This window comes from Panthera uncia, chromosome D1 (assembly GCF_023721935.1).
Source record: "Panthera uncia isolate 11264 chromosome D1, Puncia_PCG_1.0, whole genome shotgun sequence".
Lineage (NCBI taxonomy): Eukaryota > Metazoa > Chordata > Mammalia > Carnivora > Felidae > Panthera > Panthera uncia.
Window position 1 is genome coordinate 50,215,928 of NC_064808.1, and position 10,422 is coordinate 50,226,349.

The 10,422-nt window shown below is 35.9% G+C and overlaps 1 pseudogene; it reads left to right on the plus strand.

Moving 5' to 3' along the window:
* Nucleotides 1-5,606: 5,606 nt before the first annotated feature.
* LOC125913794 (olfactory receptor 52E5-like) lies at nt 5,607-6,659 on the plus strand (annotated as a pseudogene).
* Nucleotides 6,660-10,422: the final 3,763 nt, after the last annotated feature.

Sequence of the window (10,422 nt, forward strand, 5' to 3'; positions counted from 1 at the left end):
GATCAAATCTGCACAAATAACCTGTGAATAAAGGGGAATACTCTGAAGTATTCATTAGAAAGAGTGCTGGGTGAGGAATTCAGTAGTCTTTGACTTTAGTTTCTTTTCTGGCACTGATTGCTATGACCTAATTCTGTCTCTTGATTTTTCTGAATTTTATTTCCTGTTAAATGGTAAATGGCTTCTATTTCTGATATCCCAGAGTCTACTGCAGAGACTTGTAAAAATGGTGAAATGATTTATAAAATAAGTCAGAACTCCTTATTGCATTTTGACCACTATGTGTAGCTCTCATGAAGTGACCTCACCCAGTGTCATCTTGGGCAGTATAAAGCCCACAAACAATGCGAAACCATGACTGGACTACTGAACCAAACTAACCCCAAGGAAAGAGTCAGCTTTAGCTTGGCAATGCAGGGACTCCTTTTTCTCATCCTTCAAGCTCTTGGGAGCCCCAGGGAACAAATGCAACTGGGAAGTATAAAAGTATCACTAAAATTCTTACTCACTATAAATATTACTCCACAAACCCTAGAGGTTGTAGCATCCAAACAGTGACCATTTTGGAGATGGCAGAGCTACTAAAACTCTGGTGAGTTGGCTCCCCATGGTATAATGGAGTTTCTATAATGGTAGAAACTAAGAGCAGAGAAATAAAGGACAGAAGAAGAGATCGTGGAAAGAGTAAGATGACTTAGAAGCATTTATTACAAAGTCCTTGAAAGAAGGAAAAGGGATAAAGGAAATTATTCTCAATGGATGTTTAAAATAGGAGAGAGAGGCGCCTGGGTGGCTCAGTCGGCTGAGCGTCTGACTTTGGCTCAGATCATGATCTCACAGCTCTGAGTTTGGGTGCCATGTCAGGCTCTGTGCTGACGGTTCAGAGCCCAGAGCCCAGAGCCTGCTTCAGATTCTGTGTCTCCCTCTCTCTCTGCCCTTCCCCCACTCGTGCCATGTCTCTGTCTCTCAAAAATAAACATTAAAAAATTTAAAAAAATAAAATAAAATAGGAGAGAATGGCATAGAGCATCCCAACTGTTATGAAAACCTAGGATGTGTCCATCTGTTTTACCCTACACCCAACGACTAAGGATAAGGTAACTCTTATTTTCTTTATTCTCACCCCACCCTCCCTCTCACACACACTCCAGAGTGGAATTGCCAACCATAATCCTATGTTTTCATCATCACTTGGTGAACCATAAAATATTGGTACACCACCTCCAGAAAAACAATAAATTAGGATATCTATTGCTAATTCTTGTTTTTATAGTTTTTCCTCTTCATTCTTCCATCCATATATACAACGCAGACGACATGTATCAAACACACTAATTACTCCCAAATGTATATAATCAGCTATGTCCTTTTTCTGAGCTTCAGGCATATATATCTAATTGTCTTTTTGACACGTCTACCGGATATTTATTTCCTTTGGTAAATATCTAAGAATTAAGGTGCTGAATAATAGTGAAAATGTATTTTTAACTTCATAAGAAACAGGACAAGTGTTTTCTAAAGTCGTTGTACATTTCACATACTTATTAGCAATGAATGAGAGTTTCTGTTATTTCACATCCTCTTCAACCAAAGATAATGTGAATCGTTTTTACTTTAGCCATTCCAGGAGTGTCAAATGGAATCACTTTGGATATTAATTTTCATTTCCCTGGTAACTAATGATGTTTTATTTGCTATTGAACATTTGTTGTCTTAAACGTTTTCCCTATTAGGTTTTTTCCTTTTTAAATTGATGTGTTTCTATTCTTATTGTTGATTTTTAATTCTACTTAATTTTATTTCCATAATTATTATTAGCTAGAGTCATTTAATTATTTTTACATGCTTATTGTTTTCCTTGCTAACTTAGAATATAAGCATTACAAAAATAGAACTGTTTCTTTATCATCAGCATATATACCATAGCTATTCCTACTTCTAATAACAACAGCTACAAAGTAAATAAGTATTAAGTAAATAAATACTTGAAACATTTATGTCTCAAAAGCACGTAGAGTACCCAAGGCATCCAGTCTTTCTATTATAATAACTTTGTGTTCTCCTAAGAATTAAAATTTTAGCTCCCTAATTTCATGGATTTCTTATCATCACAACTTAAGGATATGCAGTAAATTCTTTTAAATTATTTTAATATTGAATTATAATTTAATTGCTTATTTGATGTTTGAAAAAAAAATGTTTTCAATGTTTATTTATTTTGGAGACAGAGAGAGGGAGACAGAGTGCAAGTGGGGGAGGGGCAAAGAGAGAGGGAGGCAAAGAATTTGAGGCAGGCTCCAGGGTCCAGGTTCCAAGCTGTCAGCACAGCACAATGTGGGGCTCAAACCCATGAGACATGAGATCATGACCTGAGCAGAAGTCAGATGCTCAACCAACTGAGCCACCCAGGTACGCCCAAAACAATATTTTCAATTTTGTTCACTCTACACTTTCCAAACATGTTTATCCCCCACCACCCCTAACCCTCAATTTTGGTATCATTCATTAACAATTGCTACTATTTAAAAGCTTTCCTGCTGCACTGTAGATTTTCATTTCTGAGGCTTTGCTAAACGTCACTTAGGTAGAAAGTGAGTAATCCAAATAGAAATGAGTGACAGAGTGACATCAGTAAGACTAATTTCTATGTAGTTTACAAGAAAATGCATGCAAAAACTCCATTCATCACCAAGTGCATGGTCCAAAGCTATAACATGAGGGGTATGCTTAGAAACAACAGGGTGTACTGACAGCCTTCCCAAAAAGGCAAAATTGGTTAGGTATTTATTCAATCTTTAGAGCTTTTTATAAACTTAATTTGTACAAAGTCATCAACACTGCAAAGCTTAGAAGGAGTAGTTCTGCCATTCTGTGCCCAATGCTGTGTTGAGCACTGGATATTGGTCATAATAGCTGAGATCATTGTGAAGCATTAGCATGCTTCAAGCCAATTGAAAAGGACCAACTTGTCTCTCATTTCAAAATTCTAGGCTTACTGAAATCTGGCTCTTTGTGTACAGTCACCATTTTTGCTAGATGAATATTTTCATCAGTGGCAATTCTGATGCTCCCTAATCATTTGTATGAAAATAAGATTTTTAACAATTTCATCTCAGAAAACAACTAAACAAGACGAATCCATATAAGCACACCTGCACTAAAGGGAGTGCTTATTTAACCACAGTAAGTATACTCTCAATATCTAGGTATGGGCTAATATGTGATCTATTGTTCTCTTTCCTGTGTTTATATGATTACATATAAATCATAAATTTATATGATTGCCCAACTGTGGGACATTCTTTTGTTATTTTTGTAGCTAGGCACAATTAAGAAACACTCAAGCCTTGCTTTCCTGAATATTGTTACACCCCATTTAGCTGTCTTTAGATATCTCTGCTCTGATCATAGCATTTATTGTATTATTTAACTCTCGTATGACAACATTATTCCCCCTTTCAAATCTTATGCTTTGATAAGAAAAACACCTCTGGAAGAGATTTCTTAAATTTAACTTTGGGTTTATTTCATACTAAAAGTAATAAAATAAGAGCAACTACCAGTGTTTATAGATGGCAAATAAACACTGAGAAAAGGAAGTGAAATAAACCAATTTGCCTTGGGTAATCATGAATAATCATCTAAATGTTTTAAATCTCAGGTGTGATTAGATTTTATTTCAACATACAAAACAAAGCATTTAAGCACATAAAAATTAGATCACGTTTTTTTAAGTTTATTTATTTATTTTGAGAAAGAGAGAGAGGATGAATGAATGAATGGGAGAGGAGCAGAGACAGAGGGAGAGAGAATCCCAAGCAGGCTCCGCAATGGAGCCAGATGTGGGGCTCAAACTCATGAACCACGAGATCATGACTTGAGCCAAAATCAATAGTCAACACCTAACAGACTGAGCCACCCAGGCACCCCAATTAGACCACCTTTGAAATAAACTGATTTTAGGAGTATGTATGTCAATGAGAAGTAAACTCCTTCTGATGTAGCAACCTAAGGAAATCTACTGAGAAACAAATTCGCACCTATGGTGGAGGGAAAGTAGGAAAAGTACTATAAGAAGTTTGACGCTGCTGTTATCTTGTGTTCTGCTTATTTAGATGACACTTTGGGACTGAGTCTGACTTCTCTGACTTTCATTAAACAAATAATTGAACTGCTGGGGGTGAAGAATATCAGCTAAGACATACTCTAAGAGGAGACAAAACCATAATTGTCCTGTAATGACATCCACTCCAAGGAAGAACACTCAGACATTGAGGTCAAAGGGGGGATTTGGATGACATGAATGATGTGGATAGTTGACATTGCCACACTCTCCTTTTACTGAGTAGGCACAATAAAACAGGCTCTTTTAAAACCCCGGTGTTGAATTCTTATTCAGATCTCAGCTTGTAATAGTAGCTTAGAAAGGAAAGGAATATAGCAGATATGCTACACAGAATAATGCCCACACTAAAATATGCCCATGCCTTAGTCCCACAGACAATATTTAACCTGCTGTATTATTTTGTTTGATTTAGTCAATATTATACAATATATTTTAACACAGTTATACAGGCAGGTGCACAAATAGAGAAAATACATGAATCCCCATATAACGTATTTATGAGATTATTTTTCCTGAAGACGTTTGATTTGTCATCTTTGAGAATGGCTCTTGTCTCTACCTCTTTCTTCTTTAGTTACCTGAGGGGGCTTTGAAGATACAGACATTCATTTACTATTGTGATATTCTCCCCAGTATGACTCTCCAGAGATTAAATATTATGAACATGGGGAAAAAAACATGATAGTCTTAATCACTACATGAATCCTATGGTTCCTACAGGCACATGCATAGATTTTTGGTACTTTATAAACTCACTGAAGCCCTAAAACTGAGTTTCAACAATAGTGGGAACTTAACTGATATTCTGCCTATTGAGAATTGCTACTTGATTCAATACGAACTTCATATCTATTTATTTCAGGACTGATGTCAACACCTACTCTCATAAACTAAAGCAAAAAAAAAAAACCAAAACACTCCCATGATGTTCTCTATCTCACTGAATAGCAGCAATATTTGCTCATTTGCCTAACACAGAATTCTGGAAGTGAAACGTGACTTATTGCTTTCTTTCATCCCCCAAATCACATCAAATACTGTTCTCTGTCAATTTGCTATATACTCCTTCACCTCTCCATCTCCATTATCATTTATTTAGATCAGGCTAGCATCATCGTTCACCCTACTTACATCAAACTCCAATTGCCCCTGCAACCCATTCTCCATTGTAACATTACAGAAGTTCCTCTAAAATGTAAGCACATCATTTTACATCATTACAGTGATGTAATTTTACATCATTCTTAAGACTATTTGCAGAGTATCAAGTTTGGGATGTATCTTGGACAGAAAAACAAGATGTCCAGAATCTGGTGAGTTCTGTATTTGGGAGTTTTTAAAATCATTTATCACTTTTCACTCCAGGTTCTTCTACTAAGGATTAAGGTGGAGAATTAATTCCATGTCTCTCCGTGGCCTGAAAGAATGACATGAATGAGATCGGAGTCGTGACACAATGTGAAAAAACTTATCAGCAACCATGAAGATGGCCTATCATAATACTACTCAATCCCATCCTTCTTCCTTTGTCCTGCTGAGGATTCCAGGCCTGGAAATTTTTTACATCTGGATTGGTTTCCCCTTTTGTATTGTATATCTGATTGCACTCCTGGGGAATGTTATAATACTCTTTATAATTCAGACAGAACCTAGTCTCCATGTTTTCCTTCCTGGCAATGTTGGCCTTCACTGACCTAAGCCTGTCCTCTGCCACTATTCCCAAGATGCTGGGCATCTTTTGGTTCAATTTCAGGGAAATTCTTTTTGGTGCCTGCCTTGCACAGATGTTTATGACTCATCTTTGCACTGGCCTCAAGTCTGGGATACTGACAGTCATGGCCATAGATCGTTATGTTGCCACCTGCAATCTCCTGAGATATACTATGACTCTCAAAAACAAGGTGGTGACCATTCTAGGTATAGTCATGATCATGAGATCTTTAATCTTTGTTATTCCTTTTGTTTTCCTCATCTTACTATTGTCATTCTGTGATGCCCATATCATCCCCCACACTTACTGTGAGCACATGGGCATTGACCGTCTTTCCTGTACCAGTATCAGGACCAATAATTTACTTGGTATGGTTGCTTTTTCTGTGGGATTAATTGACCTTATTGTAATTGGTGTTTTGTACATGAAAATACTCTATACAGTCTTTTGTTTACCATCGTGGAATGCCCTATTCAAAGCTCTCAACACCTGTGGCTCCCACATCTGTGTCATGCTCATCTTCTACATCCCAGCATTTTTCGCTTTCTGACCCACCGCTTTGGTCATAGGATCCTTGAATATATTCATATATTTCTTGCCAATCTACATAAGGTTGTACCACCTGCACTCAACCCTGTTATCTATGGGGTCGGGAAAAAGCAGATTCAGGAGCAAGTCTTAAGAATTCTTAACCCTAAATATGTTTGATCCTCAACTTCTCAAGTCTTGATGAAATATATGATATACATAAATATATATACATGTTTTTTTTGTGTGTGTATAGTATACGTGTGTGTGTGTGTGTGTGTGTGTGTGTGTATAATGATTGGATTCAGCTAGAAGGAAAAACCAAGGCCCAGTGCAGAGCTTATATTCTAAACACTATCAAGTACTATTGTATTATACCTGTGCTTTAACCCCTATGGACTTTCTAAACCAACTTGACAAAATCGTCTCCACTGACATCACTAATTATGTTCTTGCCCTCACCACATGTCATGACCACTGTTCCACTATATGGCTATATTGTATGTATGTTATTCAACCTTACTCCTCACAACTGACTAAACTTGCCAAAGGCTGCCATAAGTTGGCGTGATTTAATAGGAATATCTCTGTTATTAAATTTCTATAAGATGATTCTGGATTCTGAAATCTATCAGAATTAATCAGTTCACAAAAAGAAGTTCTGTGAAACTTTCTAAAAGAAAACAGCTAGACTTTATCTTATTTTTCCTTCTCTTACCCTATGTTCATCTGTTTTGTTTCTTAAATTCCACGTATGAGTGAAATCGTATTTGTATTTCTCTAATTGACTTATTTCACTAAGCATAATATATTCTAGTTCTGTCCACAATGTTTCAAGTAGCAAGATTTCACTCTTTTTGATCACCAAGTAATATTCCATTGTGTATGTATATATATGTATGGAATATTATATATGTATATATATATATATATATATATATATATATAGACACACACACACACACACACCACCTCTTCTTTATCCATTCATCAGTCAATGGACATTGGGCTCTTTCTTAATTTGGCTATTGTTGACAATTCTGCTATAAAATTTGGGGTGCAAGTGCCTCTTTGAATCAGCATTTTTGTATCCTTTGGATAAATACCTAGTAGTGCAATTGCTGGGACATAGGGTAGTTTTATTTTTAATTTTTTTTAAGAACTTCCATGATGTTTTTCAGAGTGGCTGCACCAGTTTGCATTCCCACCAACAATGCAAGAGGGTTTCCATTTCTTTGCATCCTTGCCAACATCTCTTGTCGCCTAAGTTGTTCATTTTAGTCATTCTGACAGGTGTGAGGTGGTTATCTCATTGTGGTTTTGGTATGTATTTCTCTGATGATTAGCAAAGTTGAGCATCTTTTCATGTGCCTGTTAGCCATCTGGATGTCTTCTTTCGAAAAGTGTCTGTTCATGTCTTCTGCCCATTTCTTAACTAGATTTTTGTTTTTTGGGTGTTGAGTTAGATAAATTCCATATAGATTTTTAATACTAACCTTTTATCAGATATGTTGTTTGAGAATATCTTCTCCCATTCCGAATGCTGCTTTTAGTTTTGTTGATTGTTTCCTTAACTGTACAGAAACATTTTATCTTGATGAAGTCCCAATAGTTCATGTTTGCTTTTGTTTCCCTTGGCCTCAGTGATGTGTCTAGTAAGAAGTTGCTCCAGCTGAGGTCCAAGAGGTTGCTGATTGTTTTATCCTGTAGGATTCTGATGGTTTCCTATCTCACATTTAGGTCTTTGATCCATTTTGAATTTATTTTTGTGTATGGTGCCAGAAAAGGGTAGAGTTTCATTCTTCTACATGTCACCATCCAGTTTTCCCAACACCATTTGTTGAAGAGATTGTCTTTTTTCCATTGGATATCCTTTCCTACTTTGTTGAAGAGTAGTTGACCATATAATTGTAGGTCCTTTTCTGGGTTTTCTATTCTGTTCTATTGATCTATGTGTCTGTTTTTTGTGCCAGTACCATGTTATTTTGATAACTACAGCTTTGTAATACAGCTTGAAATATGGAATCATGATGCCTCCAGTTTTGTTTTTCTTGCTTCTTGATATAGGCATGAATTACAATATACTTCCCTCTTAGGACTGCCTTTGCTGCATCCCAGAGGTTTTGGACTTGCTGGGTTTTTTTATTTTCATTTGCTTCCATGTATTTTTTTAATTTCTTCTTTAATTTTCTGGTTAACCCATTAATTCTTTATTAGGATGTTTTTTAACTTCCATATATTTGAGGGCTTTCCAAATTCTTTCTTGTGATTGACCAATTCTCGTAGCATCATGATTGGAAAATATGTATGGTATGATCTCAATCATTTTATAATTGTTCAAGGCTGATCTGTGACCCAGTATGTGATCTCTTCTGGAGAATGTTCCATATGTACTTGAGAAGAATGCATATTCTGCTGCCTTAAGATGGAATGTTCTGAATATATCAGTTAAGTCCATCTGGTACAGCGTGTCATTCAAAGCCATTATTTGCTTGTTGATTTTCTGTTTAGATGATTTGTCCCTTGCTATAAGTGGGGTGTTAAAGTCCTCTACTATTATTATATTTTATCAATGAGTTTCTTTATGTTTCTTATTAATTGATTTATATTATTGATTTCTTCCAAGTTTGGTGTATAAATATTCACAATTGTTAGATCTTCTTGATGGATAGATAGATCCCTTAATTCTGATAAAATGCCCTTCTTCACTTTTGTTACAGTCTTTGTTTTAAAATCTACGTTGTCTGATACAAGCATGGCTACTCCAGCTTTCTTTTGATGTCCATTAGCATGACAGTTCTCTATCCCCTTACTTTTACTCTGTGGTTGTCTTTACGTTTAAAATGAGTCTCTTGTAGGCAGCATATAGACAGATCTTTTTTTTTAACCATTCTGTTACTCTATGTCTTTTTATTGGAGCATTTAGTCCATTTACAATCAGTGATTATTGGAAGATATGAATTTAGTGCCATTGTGTTGCCTGTAGAGTTGGTGTTTCTGGTGATGGTCTCTGGTCCTTTCTAGTTGTTGTTGCTTTGATATTTTTTGTTTGTTTGTTTTCTCCACTCAGCAATATCCCCTTAAAATTTCTTGCAGGGCTAGTTTAGTGGTCATGAACTCCTTTAGTTTCTGTTTGTCTGGGAAACTCTTTGTCTCCTTCTATTCTGAATGACAATCTTGCTGGATAAAGAATTCTTAAGAAATAAATACATAATAAAATAAGGATTATTATTTATTATTATTATTATTATTATTATTCTTGGCTGCATATTTTTCTGATTCAACACATGGAATGTTCCCTGCCACTCCTTTCTGGCCTGCCATGTTTCTGTGGATAGATCTGCTGCTATGATCTGTCTTCCCTTGTAGGTTAAGGACTTCTTTTCCCTTGCTGCTTTCAGGATTCTTTTCTTGTCTGTGTATTTTATGAATTTGACTATGATATGCCTTGGTGATGGTTGGCTTTCATTGAATTTAATGGGAGTTCTCTGTGCTTCCTGGATTTTGATGTCTGTGTCCTTCCTCAGATTAGGGAAGTTTTTAGGTATAATGTGTTTTAATAAACCTTCTGTCCCTCTTTCTCTCTTTTCATCTTCTGGGACTCCTATGATGTGACTATTAGTACATTTTAATAAGTCACTGAGTTCCCTAAGTCTGCCTTCTCATTCCATGACCTTTATTTTCCCTCTTTTTTCCAGCTACATTATTTTCCATAATTTTATGTTCTGTATCACTAATTCACTTCTCTGCTTCATCCATCTTCATTTTTATGGCCTCCATTTGGGATTGCGTCTCAGTTACAGCATGCTTAATTTTGGCCTGACTAGATATTAATACTTTTATCTCTGCAGTAAGGGATTCTCTAGTGTATTCTATGCTTTTTTCAAGCCTACCTAATATCATTAATATTGTTTAAAATTCTAATTTAGACTTATATATCTTACTTATATCTACATTGATTAAATCTCTGGTCATCATTTCTTCCAGTTCTTTCTTTAGGGGGGAATTCCTCCTTCTTGTCATTTTGGAGAGAAAGGGAAAAAAGCAAAATAAAACA